This window comes from Falco punctatus (assembly GCF_963210335.1).
Source record: "Falco punctatus genome assembly, chromosome: 1".
NCBI classification, from domain to species: Eukaryota; Metazoa; Chordata; class Aves; order Falconiformes; family Falconidae; genus Falco; species Falco punctatus.
In genome coordinates this window covers 38,606,948-38,630,899 of record NC_137580.1, presented here as the reverse complement: position 1 = coordinate 38,630,899, position 23,952 = coordinate 38,606,948, and the positions used below count along the sequence as shown (strand labels likewise).

General features: G+C 44.7%; 1 long non-coding RNA gene across 1 annotated transcript; it reads left to right on the top strand.

Annotated features, from left to right (window-relative positions):
• Nucleotides 1-359: 359 nt before the first annotated feature.
• Nucleotides 360-10,404, top strand: LOC308066167. The gene is made up of 2 exons (XR_013929073.1): nt 360-5,087; nt 5,535-10,404. It is a non-coding gene; the product is annotated as an uncharacterized lncRNA (long non-coding RNA).
• Nucleotides 10,405-23,952: the final 13,548 nt, after the last annotated feature.

The following is a 23,952-nucleotide window of genomic DNA, read 5'->3' as shown; positions in this document are numbered from 1 at the left end:
TACTGCCTGAAGTATATCCTTCACAGGGACTTGATTGCTAAGCTCGTTTTGACATGCAGCAGTTCCTTTAGGAGAGGCCATTGAACCAGGCAAACCTGCATGCTGCAATCATAGCCTGCAGTTCTGACTCTCCTGGCCCAGGCAGCAAATTCATAGCCAAGCAGTAAAAGTCTAGATGTAAAAAGCAGATGATATTTAAAGGAGTCACGTGCAAGGACTATATTTGAGCAAGATTCATTGCTTGGATAAATGTCAAATGGAGAATAATCGTGCCGGCCTCAGTTCTGCAGAGAAGCTTTGAGGGAGCTATGATGGATTACGAACTGATCACAAATCAAGAAATTCTGCTGTTGAAAAAAAAAAAATATTAGCATTGCACTGAGTTGTACTAGCAGGAATATATGCTTCCAGTGGAATTAGACAGTTCAACTCCAGTCATATTGGTTAATTTATTGCAAGAAAGATATGGATGGACTGGAGAGTCCATCTGGGGCATGAGGAGGATGATTGGAGAGGTGACCTAGAAGCAAAGATCAAATGAGCTTAGTCCAAAGAAAAAGGCGAAGGAAGAACCCAGTTGCAAACTTGAAATATGTAAGAAACTGCATGAAGGAAGGAAATAATTTATGTGCAGAGGTTGGATGTAAATTTAGGTTAGCCATTAGGACCACCTTCCTGAGATTAAGGGTTGCAAAGAACAGTAATAGATCATTGGAAGAAGCGTTGGCATCTCCATCACTCAATCCTTTAAGAGGAGACTGAAGCCACATCTACCAAAACTGGCAGACAGAGAACGGGAGCAGAGGACAGACTGGAAGATCTCATAATGTTCCTCCCAGACATCTGAGTCCTATGTCTAAAAAGGAATACTAGGAAAGAACTAAGCAGAGAAACAAATTACTTAGGAAAGGAAAAGGAATTAGAAATAGGAGTCACAGCGTGAAATCAGGTAATGGAAAACAGGCAGAAAGAAAAGTGCCTTAACTTAAAGAGCTGTGGAACAGCTTGTGGAGGACAGCAGTGGAAGCCCTTGGACTTGAGTCATTCAGAAGAAAACCTGGGGGAATATATATAGTGGGGAACAACTTTATATTGGCCAAGGGTGAATAGACAAAATGATCTAATTAGTCTTTTCCAGATCTTCTTTTTATGACTCCATAGAATGCCTTGATGAGGACAGTGGGATTTGGGCTTGCTAAAGAAAGCCAAGTCAAACATTGCAAGCCACCACATGACAACAGCAGTCAGCATGAGAAACGGCCACCTCCCTTGTCAACGGGTTCACATTCCAAGTAATCCCCTCAAATTCAGCTCATTGCTGATGACTCCTGTAAAGAATTGGAAGAACAGTCACACTGCTTCTCTGAAACTCACTTGTAATGCAGGAGACGCAGGAGTTACTCTCTTGAATCACACCAGCCAGCCAATTACTTTCGCTGAGCACCACTTACTTCTACTTTAGCCGAAGGAGCCAGGGTGTCGCATTGGAAGATGAGGTATTGCTAGTAATAACCATGCCTCTTTCTCAGAGATTGGCTTCGCTCATGGGTTGCAGCAGGGATGCTTCAGAAAATCATCTTTGCTGCTGCTGGTCGGTATTTTGACATTTCTTGGTCAGGGTGTACCCAGTTCTTCTGAAACCACGATGTACAAGAATAACATTTGAGAAACAGACGTTGATCTCTGTGCCATTACCAGGAGCATCCAACCCTGTCTGTGTGAAAGAACGCCTGGCAGTCAGCAATTAATAATGAGGCCAGATTTTCAGGCCCCAACGCAACGTTTTCACACACATTTTTTCTCAGTTTTCAGATAGAGGTGTCAAGCTGACCGAATTTTTGTAGTTTCATGGATTTTTATGGCTGAAGGGCAAAAGCCTCTTGTTCTTCATTTAAAGCCTTTACTGATAAAGTACCTGAATGTCCAGAAATGCTCTATTGTGCTCTATTACCTGCCCTCCTTTTTGCCAGGGATGATGGAGCTTTTGACACTTGGAAAATACAAAACTCTTTCACAGCTTCAGCAGCGTGCATGGGATCCAAACATGTACAGCACCTTCTGGCAGACCCCATGGTGAGTTTGACCCTAAGTCTAGGCTCATGCCAGAGATGTGCCATTCAACTTTTCAGTCCTGGCAAAGTCAGAGGAAGCTAAACATAATGTTAACCATGCTGTGTCCTGGTGGGACACTGGCTGCGGAAAATAGCATGCCTGGTTTACTGCACTAACTCCCTATGTTCTCAATGCTAAAGCAGGCTTTGATTACATGCATAGCTGTGGGGTTTAGGAGAAATTATGGCTCAGGGCATGAAAAAATTTTGATTTTGGGGATGTGGGGGAAACACACCAATGTTAATCAGTGATTCAGATCAACAGCCCTTGATAGCAGAGGCTATTCTACATTTTTTCCAACTGATAAGTGGTTTTCTCTCACCCACAGACCTCTGTGACTTTCTGGGCATGATAATGACCTAAAGAGCAGAGATTCTTGAGTCCATCCAAAACACTGAAGTCAGAAAGACCAGCACACTGCTGTGCTGATATACCTGCCTGAAGCCCCAAAGAAAAAGAGCTGCTTGTGCTGTGTGCAGTGTGGTGGGAGGACAGCTGTGCTGTTTCCAGCTGACACACATCTCAGGTACCAGGTAGCAGAGTGTAGTAGCAACAACCAATAAAGTAGCCTAAGTGCCAACGTAATACACTTCTGCAGCATCTCCGTTTCAGTCCTTCTTGCTGTGTGTAGCTGATCCCAGATGCCAAGATGTTGGATCCAGGCCTTCACATAAAACTAGGTTCACATTTCCAGCTAGGGAGAGATGCCCTTTTCCAGGCTTGGTGTGACACTAATAAAAATAAATCTGCTCTTTTTTATTCAGGAAAAATCCAAACCAGGACTGAGCATGCTCTGACATGCCTGCTGACTCCACACCTCTGTTTAAGTGATCTTCACTTTCCTGAGTACTCCCATGTAGATATAGATTTATATAGATGTAACTGAAGTGGTTTCGGAGCACAGCTCTCTTTTAGGTTGACTAGTATGCCTATGTCACTTGAAGCTGTGTTTGACCTGCCTCTTAAGAGACCACATTCATAAGAGTGAAGTGATTCAGACCACCTACTATCTGAGCCTAATTCTCTGTACAGCCAGTGGAGAGAGGTAAGGAATGAAAGCACCTCATTTATTACAGATGTTTCGGGCAAGCAACATGACCCTTTCTCTCCACTGACTTAACAGGCAGGGAGACAGACCCTGGCAAACCTGAGCAGGAGGTGGTCTGCACTGCTTATTCTTCCCTTGAGCTTGGACATGTTGGTAGGCATCTGAACAACACTGGCAACTGTAGTGCAACTCCCTACAGCAAAACAAGGCACCCTGTGCTTCAGCTACAGTGAGTGGAGAAAAGTAGGCATTCCCAGCACAGGATCCTAGATTTTATCATCTGGATTTGGTGAGGCAAACCATATTTTTAGAGCTACTTAGTTCTCTCCGTGTCCTATTTACAGAAGTTTTAGGTGACTGTCTCTGCTGATATGTCTGAACTGTAGAAATCTGAAGTTAGGTGAGCTGAATGTCCCACAATTTAATCTAAATCCACTTCCAATAAGGGAATAAGCAGTCTAGATACAGCCCTTAGGCACTTTCTTAAGGTCTACTTCAGACCTCTTCCTGCTGCAAAATTAATGTGAATACATGCTTTTGTTTCAGGCAAACAGATAAACAGATGTGGTGTATGTACATCTTGTCTTATGCAGGGCAAAAGTCTTTGTTTCCTACATGAAAAATGTCTCGTCCCACACTCTTCTGCAACAGGCAAAGAACCAAACAAACCCTGCTCTGTTTTCTTTCTCACTGTGGATTGAATTTTTAGGACTTGTGAGAGGTGCCAGAGAGACAGCCCTGCAGATTGAATTACTCTGTGTATCCACAGACCAGGTAATGTGCCAGCAGGCAGAGCATTAGCTTTCTCTATTTACTTGCCTTCCAAAGGGGTTTGGTTTTGACCTGGAGAAACCAGCTGAGAGGGACAGAAGGTAGCTTATTCCACTTGATTCCTTGGCCTCTCTGTTGAGACTGGAAAGCAAGTTACAAATGAAAGGTAGCTGTAGGTTTTCTCCAGACAAACTCTGGCAACTCACGTGGGGGTGATTTAAGAGGTTACCATCTCACACTCTCTGCTGCTGGAGGTTACCGATTATTTAGCAGGGTTGGCAGAAGTGAAGCACCTTCTCAATGGTGGTTTGAGTGATGAAGCTGCTCTGTGAGCTCCACAGCTAAGGAGGCTGAAAGCTTTGACTCTGCTGACCCTGCTACAGGCAGGTAAACCCTCTGCAGAGGGGTAGGGTGGGCAGCTGGTCTGTTGAATCACATGAGTGTGAGCTGCTGGAACCACCCTCAGATGTTGCTGTGCTGTTAGGAGAATAATACAGGGCAGGGATTATCACTGTTCAAACTCTGCTTTCTTCAGATAGCATACATATGTGCTCCTGCTTTCCCTGAACAGCTCTCCTCACATCCCCTCACTACAATTTCTCAAAGCAACCCAATCTGCTTATTCACTGGCCACAAATATGATCAGTGACACTGTCTCCCTTGCCTGGAAAACAGCAACTCAAGCAAATGCCATCGGCTCAGTTCAGTGCTTGTGCCCCTTGAGAAAGCCCATTGATCTGCAGCTTCCACTGGAGCATAGGCTTCCCAGGAGCTTCCATTGTTCCTACCAGTCCTGTGGGGGTACGTGGGGTGTCTCCCACAGCTCCTTGGCTAGCACTGGATGTGGTACAGGCAATTGCATCGCACCCCTTGTTACCTGCACACCCACATCTTGACATATCTTCCCATGCATAAGCACACAGATTCATTAATCAAGCCCTTTCTCATCTAGGCTGGGAAGAAAGGGCAAAAGAAAGAGTACCAGTCACTTTCAGAACTATAGGTAGACATGGTTACCACCCAGCTCGTTTCCCAACGGAAAGTTTTGCAAGGATGGGTCCGACTTTCTGACATTGTGTGCTCAGACGTGCTAAACTCATCACCTCAATGAGTGGTGCCTTGCAGAGATGAAAGCTGCAATCAGGGTAAATCCTAGGTAAGCTGCCCTCGGGTGAATTGCTGCTAACAATACTGATTCACTGGTTTATGAAAACATGTGTTCAGCTATCAACAGTCCTCTTCATGCGCTCTCTGTTTTTCCTACACAGTCCCTGGCTGACAAAAAGGCATTTCTCCTTTGTATTTTCATCCTCCTCCCATTGTCCCCAACAGTACAGTTCAAGGGTTGAAAGAATAAACCAGATCCCAGACAATCAATGATCTTATACTCCCCCTATTCCTCACTTAGTGTCCTTCTTACTGTTCCTGTACCAAATAGAGGTCATGGCTTCTTCTGCATTGGCAAACCAGGGAAAAACCCATAGAGTGACCCAAAAGAGCCCTAGTAGATACCTCTCATTCCCCAGGATTGTTTTCTGCATCTGTGTTTGCTGCATGAGAAAGCATCTCCGGGTCTCTGACCTTTAAATAACTGTCTTTACAGATGCTGCAGCCAAGGAGGGTGTTCAGGGACACGATGACTCAAGCAGGTCCCAGGGCACGTATGTGTGAGTGTGTGCACTTGTGTGGCTGTGTCGGGAGAAAGAAGCAGGCACCACATAGCTCCAGATGTTGGCTGAGAAAACTACATTTGGTGTCAGCTCTTGGAGGAATAAAGGGAAAAGGTATGGAGCAGTGGCTGAGTCAACCTGGGTGTGGACCTAGAAAGGAAATAAATGTGCCTCCAAGGCTATTTGGTTTTATTGTGTTTGTACATGCTTGCATACCCTTGCTTATACAAAAGCATGGTAGTTCAACCCTTCAAATGGATGTAGCGTATCTTGTGAACTGCCTGTGGGCATGGGCCTTGGGACCAAAGCATATTGTTCAGAATCATTGGCAAAAACACTCTCTGGATGTGTGGAGCGGTAAAAACTACAAACATTTCCTCACTTTTCATCCCACTCTCCAGTTTATTCTGGGTGTGACTGATTTGACCATGTTTCCTAAGCTCAGTGGTGCCCTGTGAGTAAGGTATGATTTACACCATGGATAGTTGCATTCCCAGGTGCTTCTTCACACTCATCTAGACTTGCCAGCATGGATCTGCATGATCAGCATCGTTCCCTTCCCCTGGTTTAGTATGGCCTATGGCACAAACATTCACTTTGAGCTATGGTCACCAGTTCTCTCACTGGTGAGTGGCTCTTCCTCTTCCATATGCTCTAAGCCCAGGTTCATCCAGCTGAAGTTCCAGCCAGGACCCAGAGGCTGGTGTTCCTTTGGGCTAAGTGCCTCCAAAGGCTTCTTTGAGTGAGCCAGCAGGAAACTTCAGGCACAAGGACTGAGGTGTGATTTAGCCCAGTTGACTCTGGGCCCAGAGCTGGAGTAAGGAATAGGCAAAAAAACTTTGCAAAGACAACATGTAGTTTTGCTTTGATTTACTGTATTTCCCCACATAGTAGCCACATTTCTTGCCCTGCCTCCTGCTAGATTTTGCCTCTGAAGACACAGTCACAGGCATCGTACACATACATTCTGAGATAAAGATTGTCTGGACCATGCTTCCATTTTCCATCCTTCTGTTTCCCAACACCTTTCCCTTGCTCCACCCTTAAGCTGACAGCAAGGGCACCTACTCCAGGCCCACACGGATCTTCTTTTCTTGGTCATCCTTCTCTGCTCAGTACTATCATTGTGAAGTCAATCAGACAACACAAGCAGGCAGCATAGGACTTGTTGCTGTAACTTGAGACAATAAGTATCCTTGACTTATCATCTCAACCGGCTCAGACATTGTAAATTTTTCTCATCCAAGAGCTGCTAAGACCTATTAGAAGATAAGACAAAGAATCCTAAAGTAGCATCAGACAAGTTCTGTTCAGTCTAATGTGTTTAACCAGCTAGTTACACAGTGGTATCTCAGCTCCTCAATGCTGTGTCTATGTAACTGCATTTCAATGACACAAACTTAGCCCAAAGCTCTTTGCAAACTCAGCACTGAGAAAGTGAGCTAAGAGCTGAAATTAGTAACCTGTATTCCACTGTGTCTTGAGAATATCTCACATATGGCCCTTAACTGTCAGTAATGAGAAATAAAATTCTTTGCTATGTATTTAGCAGAGCAGGGTAACTGATCACAGTGGTCTATTTTGAATTTGCAGCCTGCAAACCTTGCCCATTGTCAAAGGTGGAATTTCAGAGGCATCTGAAAGGGTGAAATGAAACAATGGTTGAAAGGATATTTGATGGAGCTAAAAGATGAATCAGTCAAGCCTTACAAGTCTCTTCCAGTCTTATTTTTAATGCTTAAGTCATGTATTCTTTTTGGTAAATTCACTTCAGACATTCTTCTTACATTAATTTTCAAGGCAGGTCTAAGATACCATTCGTAGCAACCTTCTACCTGCCTTCACCACGTATTAGTCTGACTTATCCTCTTGATCTTCATTACAGTATCCCATTTTAACTAAATCTTGCTATAGCCTCAAAGTTCCTGAAGTGGTGAGGCAGTTGGATGATCATTGCAGGTCCCTTTCAACTAAGCTGTCCTGATCTATTCCATTCTATTCTAGTGTGTTCTATTGTATTGTATTCTAAAATGCAGTTGGCTCCCATATCCTCTTCTGCTTTTCCTCATCTGGCAGTGGTATTGGGTTGGAAAGCAGTTTTTCAGATTATTTGATTTCTGTAGTGTAGTGTTTTCCCGTCTCTCAGCTATTGGCCACACCACCTTTAACTCACTGAAGACCAACTGCTAAGCAGAAATGATGCTGCTTACCTTCCAATGGCCAGCACAAGCACCTACATATGTCAAAGAGACATATGTTGAGGCATTTTCCCATTGTCTCCGTGATGTTATGGGTGACAGTTCAGAGAGAGTAAGTGATGCTTTTTGGCATTCCCCATGGATGTTGCTCTCCAGAGATCTAGTAACAGGTTGTTCTTTCTTTAATGTATTTTGCTGAGCAAGCCCAATGTCTAGGCTCCTTCAGTCCTCGTTTCTGCCTGATTTCCCTGTGCGTTCAGAAGAGAAATTTTCCTCTACTCAGTTCCTAGGATTCAGGTCTTACAGTACATCAGGATTTTACTTAGAAACTCACCTATTTCTCTCTTAAATGGTGCTGAACATCTAAGACTCAGGAGATTCATGGCAAATGTTGCAACAATTCGGAAGAAAGCTTGGGATAGAATTCTTATTATGAAGAGTCTAGCTCCCATGCACCTCAACTAACACTAAGGAAACCTTTATGCCTGAGTTCAGTCAAGATACCCCCAAGCAGAAACTGGCATTGAGAAGTTTTGCTATGATGCTGAACAAAGTTCCTGTCTCTGAGACTGCCAGCAACACAGTTTTTCTGTTGTTTTTACATGAGTCACAGTGGAGTCCTTTCACCATCCATTCTTCCCTGCAAGGCCAAGAAGAATCAGGATGTTGTTTTTGTCTCCACATCCCTCTGACTTGGTTAGTCTAAATGTGGCCAAGTCCCTGAGATGAGAAAGAAGCCGGTTCACAGTCCATTTTCAGATATGGTGGAGGTATTGGCTAGTTCCTCTCGTAAAGGGAACATCCTTTCCTGGAGAAGATGCAAAAGTGGAAACCTACGGAAATAAACGGGAGCTAAATGCCAACATTTCTTTGGACATCTTGCCTTTAGCCTCTCTATGACTTCTCAGCTCTACAAGGGCAACTATTTTACCTGTTGACTTGTAAGCTATCTGGAGCCCATCCTGTCTTTTCCTGTGTCAGGCTGAGGATCACACCGTGGTCTAGGTTTCTTGGGGCTGTGTGACAGCAATGAAGTTTTAGGTGATTCTCTGTTCCTGAATGTCCCCTTGGAAGAGCAATTTGATTGTCAGAGTGCCAACTGCCAGTTTAAAAATAGAGGCACAGGACGTATAGAAAACAGTTCATGACCCTGCTGGGAGGCTTCCAACACTGGGCAGGTTTACTGAAATTGCAGGGAACAGTCTGATTTTTTACTAGTTTTTATTGGCCTAAATGCAGCACGTTATATTTTAAAAGAAAGAAAAAATAAAAGAGGGAGGGAAAAGGAGAAAAAAAGAGAGATGTGGACCTTACTGATGTGTATTTGGTGGAATCTGTCAGTCAGAGGATCACATACCGGCCCCATATTGGCCCCGGGTGGTGAGGACAGGCTGTGCTGAGGCTGGCTGCCAAGGTCTCCTGGTGGAAATGTGCAGTTACCGGAGATGGGAATAGCCAAGTCCCCAGGCTTTCAAACGCCTGCCAGGCAGTGCGGTTCCCCATGTCCCCATGCTTCCAGATTCCCCTGCAGCAGCAGCAAAAACCACAGACTGGTCAATCCAAGAAAGGCACACTCATCTGATAAACTCTGCCGTCAAACCCACTTTGGACTCTGCTCCTCCTAATCACTTAGCTGGGAAAACTTTGCCTCCCAGGCCTCAAATTGTGTCTGTCCTCATCACCCACCAGCACTGCTGTCTCCTCTCAGCTGCCAGTGACTAGCTGTGGTGCCTGGGGTTGATTCCGTTGCCCCTACACAGGCGTCCAGGGCCACCTGTGATGCCCTGGGGTACAAAGGCATGGAGCAGAGTACCTGGTATGTGCTTTAGGGTGAGATGGATCACTCTTCAGGATCCACTAACTGGATTTCCATTGACTATAATCGGAGTTTAGATACCTTGTGCATGGGAAAACACATATTTTTCAGCATCTGAGAGCAAGGGTGTCTGCAACCTAAACCCTACTCCAATGCAGGAAAATATTCTTTTCCACTGGTGTCTCTGCAGGCAATTTCCAGTCACTCCATTTTGACTCCAGACCCTTTCCCATTTCATAAGGCAGTGAAGACTCAGCTGTCCATTTTGCTGATGGAGAAACAGAGCAACAACTTGTTTCCTGTGATCCTGTGACTTTCTGCAAAAATGGGGGACAGCTCTACCACTCTGCTCTACCTCTTGGATACAGTATTCCTCAAGAGACAACTGAGCAACCAAGGAGGACTTGACCAAGGAGGACTCAAACTATTGTGTATTCCTGAAAGTGCAATTGTGAGCTAGCTGCTCTATGCTGCACCAGAGCTGGCTGCACCCACTGTGACCTGCCTTTGGCCCATGACTGTCTCTAGTGCCAGGCCAGCAAGAAGTTCATAAGATATTTGTCATTTCTTTCCATCCCTTTCAGCCTTTGGTGGGATTTCCAGAGCCATGTGGCTCTGACTATGGAAAATGTTGCAGTGAGGAGCTGAGTTGTTTAGATGAAATGTTCTGCATCCTCTTGAGTCACTTGCAATTTCCTTGAGCTCCCTCCATTACAGCTCTGATTGCCTATAGCCTCTCAAGTGAGGCATAAAAAAAAAAAAAAAAAAAAAAAAAAAAAGAAGAAGAAAAGTGAAAGAAAATTTTGAAAGAAATGTTTCTCATCCTGAGCCAAACAGAGAGAGAGAGAGAAATTTCCCTGGTAAGTATCAGATTGGGGGTTGCAAAATTAACAGCAGATAACATGTTCCCTTTAGAGAGTGCGCCTTGTTCTTATTGTGACTTCTGCTTGGAAAATTTCTCCTAGGCAGGGTGGCATGTACAGCTGGTGTCACATGGCTGTCTGGGAGGTCAGCTATCATTTCATTCATGGGAGGCAGGCATTGGGACTGACCCTCTGATTCAGCAGCCCTAAGCATCCTCCTCCAGAGTTCTGACTGCCAAGAAGATATGACTAATAGCAACCTGCCCCACGAGGCTGGGAGCTGGTCTTCAGAATGTCCACCACCTTGGGAGCAGAGGTGGCTGCATCACATTCCTGCTTTTGCTGGTAGCTCACTGGCAAGCAATCACATCAGCACCACCTGTGCCTCAGTTTACCAATTGCCAAACTGGAGATATGAACCCATGTGTGCTCCCACTGTGCTGTGGACCCTGGTGTTTTGAGATTTGATGGTGGCAGCAGACAGAACAGAGAAGTTCCTTCCATGTAAGTGGAAGGAAATTCTTTGCGGTGCCTTGAAATAGCGTCTGTAATGTCCTTTCCATGCCACTTCCTGATGAGAAATCCTGAGACTGTGCAACACAGCTCTGGGGACCAGGGTGAGGGAAAAGGCACGGGAAAAGGTGACAACTCTTCCTTCTTTACTCCTGAACTCCTCTTTGTTCCGATGAGTCACTGGCGTGAGTCATGGTAGAGACCATGGCATTTTCTCGCCATCCCTGGGATTTGTGCCATGAACTCCTCCAGGCTTCTTGTATTTGGTTTCAGTTTTACTGAGAGGAGGAAGTGGCATCTCCAAATTCCACCCATTTTCAGGATCATGTGAGTTGCCTGCTTGTAGTGAAGGGAACACTGAGACAATATTGTGCAACCTTATTGTTAAACACGTTCCTTTCTCTTGCTCCAGTACCTTGTTCCCACAGAGCACCCGCATCACGTATTTTTCTCTGATATGGACTGAGCTGCTGGCTTTCCTTTTTAAGGAAACCTGGGTGTAGAAAGCAAAAAAGTTCTGGGGCTAATGTACTTTAGATAGCATGTTAGACCTGCTTGCAGCGTGTGGGTGCGTAGGGGCTTAGGGCTCGCTCCCTGAATGCAGAAGGGGCAGTGTGAATGCAGAGCTGGAGTAACCCAGGCAGGGTGGCCACTCGTATTAAAAGTGCCAACACAAAAGAAGCCAACACTAGAAGAATATATTCTATAAATGGGGAGGGAAAGAGTTTCCTCGTCTAGGTGGGGGAGATAATAACGCTGGATATTACTTGACCCCAGGATGACTATCACCAGCCAGTGAGACCTCAGCATGACCAAACTGTGCATGCTTGAAGTGAAGGACTTCCCACAGTTCTGGGGAAACACTTGGCCTATTTCAGCACAAGAAAAAACATGTCTGCAAAGTCCAAGCGTGTAAGATAATGTTGGAGACCAGGCAGCCGTTTTCAAACAGAGGTAGCAGAGGAAGGATTGCAACTAGTTTGAGATGGAGTATAACTTTTAAAGGGAGTTGTCTGCAGGAAGGGCATCTCTAGCCTGGTGTTCCCATTAGTGGCATTGCACAAAGCTGCTGGGCTCCAAGGTTCAATTTTAGTTCATCGTGTTTGGCGAAGATTAATTCAACCTGGAACAGGTGCAGAGAAAGGCAACAACGAGCATCAGAGGAAGGGAGTGCCCTGTTTAGGAGACTCAAAGAGCTCGACTTGTTTAGTTCAGCGAAACACAGGCTCGGAGAAGATATGATCATACTCTATAAATAGAATGGGAGCTAAACACCAGAGAGGGAGAAAAGCTATTTAAACTTAAAGACAACATTGGCATAGGAACAGATGGGGATAAACTGGTCATGAATAAATTTAGGTTGGAAAGTGGAAGATGGTTTTTAACCACTGGAGCAGTGAGATTCTGGACCAGTCTTCCAAGGGGAGCAAATAAACGAATTCCTGGAACTTGCTAAGTTTATGAGGTGGTGACTGCAACAGCAGAGAGCTGGCCTTGAAGATCCTAGACTTTCAAATTACCGTCACTGGAATGAATGGCCCACCCAGACCTATAGGCTATTGTCCTGAGTTTTCTTACTGATATTCTCGTTCTGCTCCACTCTGCTTGAATTTTGAGGGCTTCCCAACAATGCAAACTGCAAACAGTGCACTGTTTGGTTAGGAAAGAAACCTGAGTTGCTGGAGAGCATAGGGATATGGAAACAACCCCCCTCTTCTAGCAAAGGAGTGAAGACGGGTTTGCTGCTTCATTAAGTGGTCCCTCCTACCTGTGGTACCTGAGAGTAAATAACAGGAGGCTACTTAGTCTTCTTGCAGTGAAAGGGACCTCACATATACAGCCTGGTAAGCGCATGCAGACAAAACTTACTGTGGGTAGCTGTTGTGCTGTAAACCAGAATTGAATTCACCCCTACGTAATGAGACCACCTTGTCTTGGGGGAAAGCCTGCTCAGCTGGATGGACAGAAGCCGTGCTGTGCCATGTTTCTCTAGGGACAGGCAGTGGTCCCTGCATTTCTTTATTAGCTAGTATAGCTGTAAATCTTTCCCTTGGAGCATAGTCCTGAATTTTGGTGAAGACTTTGCTCCTGATTCACTGCAGAGCTCAGCTACTGGCCTCAACAGGCGTGAAGGTAGTCATGGCCTAGAATTTACTGGGGGCATTTGGTAGGACTGAATTCTGAAACCAAAGCGACAGAAAATTAATTCAGCTAAAAAAGATAAAAATAAAAAATCACCCTTCAACCTGGGATCTTCGTGAAATAATTCTTTGTTCCCTTCTGGTGCAGATCACTTCTCTTCCACAAATGGAGGAATGGGAGCATAGAGATTTTTTTCCTTCAAGATGCATGAGGACAACAGGACCAGGAATCCTGGCTATATTCAACTAGCTGAGAGCAGAGCAATATTCCTGACTTCATTTCCTATGCCAAGTTGGTCAGTGAAACTACAGCCTAGCTAGATGCATGACACTTCAAAAACAAGAAGGAAAGCAAGGAAGGATTGGTTTCCCAGGAAGAGCTGGGCTCCTGTGGTTCATGGTCTTGAGTTAGGCACCTAAATTTCTTGTACAGGTAATGAGTAGAATGTGTCGCCTACCCACAGAGTCCATAACAGCTATTCCCACACCTGTCTCCTCTCACTCAGGACAGCGTTGAGTGATCTGTTTCTCCCAGGCAGCAGCAAAAATAAAATATACATCTAAAAATGGGAAGCTGTGTGTTTGGTTTTCTTCAGATCAAGAAAAGTCTTGGATCTGCATCTTCTTTTTCTTGGGTGTAATGAGGTCAAGGCTATAACACAAACTGGAGGTGTGGATTCTTCTTTCATTACATAAAGAACATAAGTTCTTTAACATTTTCCATTCAACTCCCATTTTTTGCTCCAGACCCCTGGCCCACTGATTGTCCACACTGCAGGCAACTTGCTGATTCCCAGCTCCCTTGTCAAGGAAGCTAGCTATTTCACCAAGATAAGAAATCCGGCAATTCACTCAGGGGTCCACACCAGATCGGTAGTGTAGATGCTTATTGCACCAAGTTGCCTTACTGCCCCAAGGTAATCCTTCTACACCATCTGTGTAGACTTCCCCAGTGTGCCTCCTACTTTTCAGCTTTCTCTGTATGTTTATAGCTTGTTTTAGGATGTGTAACACCACCAATGCTACAGAAAAACTATTTGGTAGGGTGCAAGACAGCCTTATTATTATTTCATGCACTTTGAACCTGGTTGTCTCTCTCTCCAGGAAAACCAGAAGTTATGAGTCAAGGTCACTAGATTCCAGCAAAAGCCCAGGCCAGGGTCTTTGTGGTGGAGATACTGTTGGTCCACCTCTGAGTGTGGGACCTGAGCACTGCGGTGATGGGTCACTCTGCACCAGACACTCCAGGGATGAGTCTTCTTCCCCTCCTGAAACCCACAAAGGCTCAGCCCAAATTTTGAGCTTCAGTCCCAGAACCAGTCACTGCTGAACTGCTAGGACTATCACTGAGTGCAGCAAGACCTCATTTCTCTTGGTGAATCTTGTCTCTGTCACTTAGCCAGAGTTGCTCAACAAGCCTTTAGCAAGCCCATGGCTTGAATCCAAGGTAACCATGTCCCAAACCACCATGAAAATGTGCGGATTACGTTTCCTTTTGCAACTAGCCACTCTTCAGCTATTTCACAGCTGAGCCGGTGAGTCTCGCACTTGTCATGTAAGGTGAAAAAAATGAGGCAACTTCAGTGACAGAAAGTGGCCAAAGAGCCACAAAGAAGCTGTTTCTGAGGTGGCTCATGTCATCCAGCAAGTACAGGGTACAGGGGCCAAGCTGCCAGGAGTTAGCCCTGGAGCCAGCAATGCCACTGCACAAGGTGCTCAGAGAAGCAGTACAGCCATGCTAATGTAGACCAGCCTTGGAAGCAGAGGGACCACACGCCAACCGTGCTCAGCAAGCTTTGGTCTTCCTAGACTCAGGCTACTGCGTGTGCTCAGGGTGGCACCGTGTCACTTGCCTGTCCTGGGCAGAAGGCTCAAACACACCTTGCACTGTGTGAGGGACCCCAGTCCCAAGGCAGAGGACTCCCAAGCTGTGCTCCCTGGAGGCTATTCCTTGGTTGATGTGCTTGCACAGGTAGGGAATATTTCCCACTTTTTGCTGTAATTCCTTTCCATGACACAGTGCCTCTCTTCCTTAGACAGAGCTCCTTCGCTGGTGTTTAAAACCCTCACATTCTTGTGGATATTTAGCATATCCCCATCTCTGCCATCTGATCCTCTCCTTAGGTCTGCTCAGGGCCTCTTCAATCAAGGGCCATCCTGGTAGTATTGTGATGTTTCAGGCTGGCCTCTTGAAAACCCAATCCCTCAGTAAACACAGAACAAATGAGGTAATTAGGAAAATGTAAACAGGAAGAGAGAGGCCCTTTCCCCCTCCTGAGAGCGGGACTTGGAGAAATTAGCAGGAGTTTAGATTTACATTGTGTAGAGACACAGATGCCAGTGGTCCCCACGTAAAGCTAAATTCCTCATCTAATTTCATTATGGAATAATTTCTTCTGTCAGGAATAAAAGCCTGCCACCAAACTGCTCCTGGGATACATCAAGCTTCATTTGATGACAGCAACTGGGACGGCAGCACAGCCTCTCTTCAATCTACCTTGGATAAACTTCATAATTTAAAACACATAGGAAAGGGAGATAGACTGACAGTCAGAGCTTCAGTATATATCATGCAATAATTTCTGCCTCAGCCTACATTCTCAAACCATGCTACGTGTCCACCATAAGGTTGCTTCCTTTTTCTTTGCTCCATTTCAGGCACTAAGGTTAAGTTGATGCTGATAAATTAAATGTAGCTGGGACCATTCCCTGGCTTGGATCCAGTGTCACAGAATGATCACATATGTGTGATTAAACTCTCTTACTTTGTAAGACAGGGTGGCTGCCTCCAGATTGCCTGACAGGCATGGCCCCTGGTCTGTGCTAGCTCCCAAAACGTGCCCAAGAACAGTCTTGGAATGAGCTGGTTGGCTTGGGCTGGAGGTGACCGGGGACTCCTCGGGCAATGTAAGAGACCCAATGACCCAGTTCTTGTGCTCTGGCCCTGTTTAATTTACTATAATAGATGCAGCATAAGGGGTACAGAAAAATGAAGCTTTGTCCTCCCAGTGAAGAAATAATTACATGAAAGGGAGTTCAGGATAATTTTGTTTCATTTAGTACTTATACTTGAACCCTGGTCTTGAAAATGTGATGAACTTGATCAGCCTGCTGCTCTGGATATGTCCAGCCTGCACACCAAACTTATTCAAGAATTTACTTTCCACAACTAAAATGTGGAACACATTCTGTGCTGCCTCCGTAGCCTCTCTCTAAAGACTGCTGCACAACAAACTCTGGTACAAAACAGTATTTCTTTATCATAAAAAACAAAGTAGAACACAACCCGCGTGTGCTGGCCAAAATATCTTGCCCTGGTGAGCATGGGTAACATTGCCATCTAGTGACTCCTCCCATAGCGGTTAATTAACCATACTCTAGAATTACCCACATTCAACAAGGCATTTCAATGGGAGCCGCAAGTAGTTTGGAGACAAAGAATGGTTCAGACCAAGTTTTTCTAATATATCCTGATTGCCACAAGAATTGAGCACAGCATTTGTCCTTGAAGGCAATGAGTTGCAAGCCCAGCCTTTTGGGAAATCAGACTGTCCATTTTGATGGCAGATTAAGTATGTGGGGATTTAATTTTAATTACGTTTTTCAGGAAATCTTGGCTGATCATCATGCCTGGCTTAACTCTGTGGTTCCTGGTTCAGAGAGCTGAAGAGGCATGCAGATTTTGACAGCACAACTAAATCCCAAACTCCAACACATGGGGGAAATGGGATGCAGACAGCAGACTATCCACCTGCACTAAAAGCCTCTTCTCTGCTGATGAGACTCCCCTTATAACCGTGGTTGCTTCTCATGTCAGGTCTACTTCTGAGGTCCTAAACAAGTGCATCTGTCATCTGCCATGATACTTTCTCTTATCTTTCATTCTGCTAGTGCTTCCTCTGGTCAGTCTTTAACTTACTCCCTCTGTTCTGCAAAGCTCTCTTGGGGTGCACTTGTGATACTCCTCTGACGACAAAGATCATGTAGTGTTGCAGCGCTCTCCAAACTCTCAAGCTGAAACAAGGTCTTTTACCATCTCATACCAGCATACTCTTCATGCCAGTCCCTCTGCTGCCTTTTCCTCTCCTCACTTCATCCAGCGTGTGTTTCTCTCTCTTCTCTCTACTTCTTCCTCTCTCACCTTCTCTCCCTCAGCTGCTCTCTCTTCATTGGCTCTCAACCACTTAACCAGTCATACCTGCACCTTATCTACATCGGCCAGCCCGCTTTGCCTGAAGCCAACCTGCAATTGTATATTATCAATGCTAATTAACCCAGCTTCATTCCTCTACAATGTAGGGGCGAGATTTCTGTTGTCTTTGAAGCCCCTTCAGTCGAAGTCTCCTGTCTCTATTTTGCAAGTCAGCTAACACCATGTCAGAAGAAGGTTTGGACTGCACGAGCATCCCTGATGCATTAGGTTGTTGCCAGAGATGTTCACACAGCCGAGCTGCAAGACATGTGCGTGCATTGGCATGGATGACCGGCAGATGCTGGCGTCTCTAAAGACTTAATCTTTCAGTACAATACAGATATAGTCAACATTATTCCTTTCCTATGGCTCCTTTGGAATCATTTCAGCTCTTCTCCCTTCAGGCTCCCCCGGCAACAGTAAATGGCTCCTGTTTTTCAGCCAAAATGAGCTGTGAGTAGTTAATAGGACACGAATTAACAGAAATAGCTTAAGAAGGATTCCATGTACTTGCTGAGTGCTGCATTCCTGAAGTCACAGTATCTGACAGGTCACACATTGTTTCCATCCTTTCCCATTTTTTCCAGAACAGGTAGTTCACATTCAGATTGTATTTGTGTTTGGTGCTCCATTCCTGGTTGAAGCTGGCAACCCTCACCTTGGTTGCACCATGTGCCAGGAATGTAACTTAGACTTGGGTTATCTTTGGACAGTCCTTGAAATCTAATTATTATTAGTAAACAAGACAATCTGCTAGCTCTCTGTTTGGTGTTTGGTCACTGCCCTGAGAATAACCCTGCGTGTAAACAGCAGCATTCAGCCAGGGACTTCAAATATGTTGAAAGAACAAGGATTCAGCCTCTAGTCCCCAGTCAAGGTGGTAGGAATCTGCCCTGCTTATTTACAGACATATATTTTTTGGAATGCTAATATTCCCCTCGCTTGCTCTCAGTGCGTATTTCAGTTATTGCTGTGATGCTCAGGCCCAAGGAAAGGAAGAGTGTCCCAAGACTCGGAGACTGTGTTCAAACCATGTACTTGAGGTGGGTAATCTAGTGTCATGAGCACACCTCTTGATGGTACAAGGAGACAACTCTGGTGAACCGATCTTTTGAACTGGTCATCAGCTATTAGGTGTATGCGCTATGACAAATCAGAGAGTCACAAATAGGTGTTCTTAGCAGTCAGGTCTCACCATGACTCCAACTGACTCTCCCAAATGAATGCCCTTTGGGTGATAATTCAGGCAACCACCACACTGTTTATTCAGTTATTTTCTGGTCACCCTGTCATTTATACAGCTGATCATCACAGAACACTATTATTTGATTTTAAGAGCAGAAAAAAAATCATGACCATCGTGCTCAAATGGTGGACTCTGATGCATACCATGAGCCAGTTTTGCCTGGATTTTGCCGAATTCCAAACAAAGAGAGATGCTGCTCACAGGCTGTGCTTTGCTAGATAGCTTGATTCACTAAGCTTAGTGGGAAGAGCCTTGGTCTCCAGGGGCTGGGCATGAAGCTCCCTCCCTCCTGCCTCACTTCCAAGAGCCCTGCTGCTACATCATCCCCTGGAAACAGAAGCCTGTGGACTTGCATCCTTGCCCCATGCCCTCCCATCCCATCCATGCAGCAGAAGAGGGAAAGTAGAACTTGGCAGAAAGTTGACTGGAGCTAAGCTGACCTACCAATTATCCTGGGAGTGCGATCCCTCTCCTCCCTGTCATATACACCATGCCCCACACCAGGCAGGTGATTCATTTCATGGGGCTTCAGATGCCTAGAATGAATCTGAAATCGGGACTTCTCCCTATTTAAGAAAAGGATTAGGGCTTCATTCTGTTTTGGTTTTGGCTTTGTAATTTTTATGTTATTTTATTTTACTTTCTTTCTAGGTGTCAACATGTTTGGTTAGAAATGCCTCAGAGGAGAGTTTAGCATGGAGTGAGAATGCGGATGGGAGTATCAGGAAGAAAAATCTAAAGTTTCTGTGTACTGTCTGATTTTTGAGTGATGAGAGGAGGAAGCTCTACTTGCCACTATTTAAAGAAAGCCAGGCAGACAAACTGGAAGAAAGTTAATATCTGTCTACCACAGCAGTGTAGGATCATAGAATAATTCAGATTGGAATGAATGTCAGGAATATGACTGCTTTTCCAGATAGGTGTACATGAGGGTAGACAAATGTGTGCATGCGGAAAAAAGAGAGAAAAGTTTATTCTGGTGGAAAGCATAGCCACGAGAACCTTGAAAATCAATGTGCTTTTAGCTATAGGACTGCTAAAAGGGATGCCAAATGGCTTTTTGCCAGGCTGCCTTACGATAATCTTTAATGTCTTGCAGACCTCACTACCTCTTCTCTAGTCCCACATGATCACTGCAGAAACACCAACCTTCAACAGCTTCCACCCAAAGCTTCCAGCCAAAGTGGTAGAGCTCTCAGTCTTTGCCTTCACATCCCATGACTGGGTAAGGCTCTCTGGCCTGGGTGGTGAGACATGAACGCAACACTGAGAGACCGTGCCCAACCTCTTCAGGAAAACAAGTCTTGCATCACGATGAGGTGGCTAAGATCCTACAAGGTTGGGTTACCCCTGCCTAAAAATCCCATTTGGAACTGGGGAGAATATCTCTCCCAGAGAAAATGAAGACCCAGACTGGTAGGATGAGGAGAGACATGGGGGTAGGGGAGAGGGGTGTAGCCAAGTCATTAGGACTAAGCAAAATAAATGGAAGCCACATTGTACAGGGCTGTTAGATGGGGTCTGGCTCCCCAGCACTCATTTTCACTAAAGAGAAACAATTGAAATCATTTAAAAAGATGCTCAGTCTTGCCAGAGACATTGCTCCTGCCCTTCCATAGCACCAAGGCTGTTTGAATAGTTAATTTGGCAAAAAATCCAGCAGGGAAGGGGGGGAGGAGGGGAAAAAAACGGGCAGAATCTGGCACTTCCAAAAGCAGGTGAGCTGCCAAGGGAAACCAACCGTCTCACAGGCAGTGAAGCAGATTCCCAGCTCCCGCTGTTTGTTCCCAGCTCCTGCTGAAGGTCTCTGTCCCTCCCCATTACCCTAAATGCTGAATAATTTCTTTGTGTTGCTGTGTTGTGTAGGAAAACTCTGGTGGGGAAGGGATACAGGAAAAGTGGGGAATAATTTTCAAAGAGGTTAACAGCTGTGCTTATAGGACTTAAAATCTTTGTCTTGAATGGACTAAAACTGGCTACTTGATAGATCTCAGAAAATATCTGTGCACAGGGACTCATAATCTGCCTGAAATACACCTAGAGTGGGGTCCCACAGCAGTCCACCCCGATCCAATGCTACCCAACACCTTTATCAACATCTTTTATTGATCCAAGAAAAGTGGAAAATTATTGCTGGCACAATCCGCAAATATTGCAGTCTACAGCAAAGCGATGAAAATCATCAGAAACAGGTCAGTTACACCCAAGCGGTCTGGATCGCTTGCTTGGGCAGCTCATTTGCGCAGCCTACAATTTTAATGCAGCCAAAGTCATGGCCAATAATTGGGAAACAAAGAATGTCAGTCACACGAGATTGGAGACAGCATCCTGGAAAGCAGCAGCCCTGACCAGCTTGGGATTGTGGTGTTGGAACAGCTCTGCAGCGCTGCGGGTGAGGGCTAATGAAGCCCTTGGATGTGTACGCATGGGCCTGACGGATACAGCACTCATATTCTCTCCAGTATTTCTGAGAACACTGCTAAAATATTGGACCACAGTTGTGATGTCCACACTTGAGATGTTAAAAACCTGAATGGATTGATTTTTGTCCCAGGGTGAACTTGTGGGCTGAAATCTTTTCCTCTAAAGTTGCTTTGAGCCAAACAGGGGAAGTTTGGTGTGAAGATTATTAGAGGAAATTCTTAGTTTTAACTGGGATTCCTGTAAAAGGGAGATGTTGTAACAGCAGGGGATTTTCACTCAGAAACGACTGTGCATGAGGTAATTTTCCCTCAATCAAGTAAAGGGTGACTAGGAGTTTATTCACTGCTAATTATGTAGGGGAGGGAAAGTTAAAAGAGTTCGCAGAAGTATTTACCTATGGCTTGGACATCCCATGGAAGGCAAAAGAGAAAAAAATATACCAAAAAAAAAAAAAAAAAAGAAAAGAAAAGAAAAGAAAAAGTCAACCAATGTTCTGGGCTATCACTTCAGTGGTGGAAAGAGGCATACTGGTTTAGGCTACAGGTCTCCGTTTTATCTGTTCCCTAGGGCTAAATAAAGGATTTCTAGGAAAGCAGACTCTGGAACAAGGTCAAGTAGCTATGCCCAGCCTCAGAGAAATCATTGTCAGAGTACATGGAATAGTGCTGGCACATGCTATATGTAAAAATCCTTTAGAGAAGGTACCAGATCACTAATTCCCAAACTTTTTGGAAGAACCCTGCCAACCCTCAAATTTTCTTGCAAACCACTGCACACCCAATCAAGCTTAGGAAATGCAGACTTGGTAGCTCATATGTCTTTAGGCTTAATATGCTTCTATGGCCCAGATGCAGCCCACTCACCACAGGCACACGGACCACCAGCAGTTTCTAAACCGCAGCTGGAGTCCTCCTGGGCTCAGAGGATAAAACTGAGCCCGTTGAGGTCAACGGGAGTCTTTTTACTAGCTTCAACAGGCTTTAGATCATGGCCTTCCCACGCTAGCCGAGAAGCACTACTGCTAACAAGGTTTTAACAGAGGATTGCAAACAGCATTGTTCGAGTAGCTGGATGGGTCCCAAGCTGCTTGCTTGGTTTTGGGGTGATTTTTCCCTAGGTGGATGCCGCCTTCTGCATTTTTCAGCATCTCTGAATATCCGTATGCTGATTGGGGCAAGTATATTCAGGCATTCAAGGTGGCATAGTTTGTCCTCAGCCTCTTTGTGGTCAGAGTTTTGGTTGATATTGTCTCGAGGACCCCTGAAGGCTTGTGGGGTATGGTGTGGCAGCCAGCAGGCCTGGTCATCCTTCACCCCTCTTTCTTCATTGCGAGAAGAAGCATTTTAACAAGTCTTTCCACTGATGAAAGGATTTGGGCAGGGGATTGCAACCATCCTTCAGTGGAATGTGCTGCCTCACTCTTCATCAAGGATCAGTCTCTCCTAGCAGCCACCTTATCATTTAAAGCAAGTTAGTTTTCCACATCAAAATACCCAGTTTAGATTTATCTCCCATCTTTAAAACTGCTTGAGTTTGGGTTTGTTTTTTTTTTGTCTGACTAAATGGAAATGTTTGTAGCACAGAGGTGGCATTGAGCCCTCGTACATGTTGTTGTTTTTAATTTGAATGTGGATCTTGCCCCTGCAGTCTGATGAGATTGATTTCCTTTAGATAACCGCAGTGTAGACGTACACATTCAGTCTAGTCATCTCAAGCTTTCTTGACAAGGATGTGAGGGTCTGAGTCATCTGACCAAACATGAATATCTATTTTATGAGGAGATGAGTTATGTGCTAGAAAATCCATCTCCCCTCATGGATATTGAGGCATTTGTAAAAGCTACCACAGAAGTTAAATATCTGGTTTGGTCAAAAAAATGGCATCAATGCTGTCTCATCTTTGTGTCTTGTCCTGTGTTCTATATGAAGATAAGGAACTTTACTTAACTATGCCACCACTAGAAGCTTTGACTAAGAGCTTTCTGGTTAAGGTATGAGGACGTGACCTGTTTTTCAAAATTTTTAATGCATCATTTTGCAAATACAGCTTCAACCTCCCATCAGGCTCCTCTTGCTACAGATGACTTTATACTGGTTTTGCTTTCATGGATGACTCATAGGATTCTATATACTGCAAATTCTGTGCTCAGGTGCCAGGTTTTTCCTGAAATTAATCTTGAATCTGAAATGTGGGCACTTTTTCAATGCCACGTTCTCATTTCTTGCTCTAGGAATTGGAGATGAAATCTTCCCTGCTATCTTGCCATGTAGTGGACATATCTGTTCCTTAGAGCCAGCGAAGGGAAGACACTAAGGAGTCACTGTATCAGCGATAGCTGGTGGAACACTTTTCTTGGAAGCTGCTAATCGGAACAATCCATCAGCTGAACAGTAACAGCTGCTCCTATTGTTTCCCCCCTTGCTGTTGCTTTTACAAGCATGTTTGCATTCAGTCTTTGTGTTCAAAATCCATGTTTGTTTTCTGTTATCATAAGAAAAATAGTTCTGAGCAATAAAGAAGATGAATAGCACATCTGAAGGAGATCTACTACTACTATTTTAAAAAAATCTGCCTTACAAATGCTACAGATTTCCACTAATATGAACTATAATCTGCAGGTCAGTATTTCCAAAGTAATGGTTTTTAGTCAGAATTTCCAGTCATAGGCAATAATGAAGGAAAGAATTTTATTTTCTTAGTCAGAATAAAAGCAAATTTCCAAATGCCAAAATTTCCCGTGAACTAGAAATCCTGAAATTTGGCTGATATTATTTCCTAACCCTGGTATCTGCAGTTGTGCCAGAACTACAGAATAAATATGATTTCTACAGTCTGACTCACAGTAAATAAAGAAGCAACTGTACACAAGCCAAAAGTGATGAGGTCTGGCCTTTACTGATAAATGGGTAAGGAAGATTACCTGGGAGGAGTTTGATTTTTCAATTCTTTTTCCTAAAG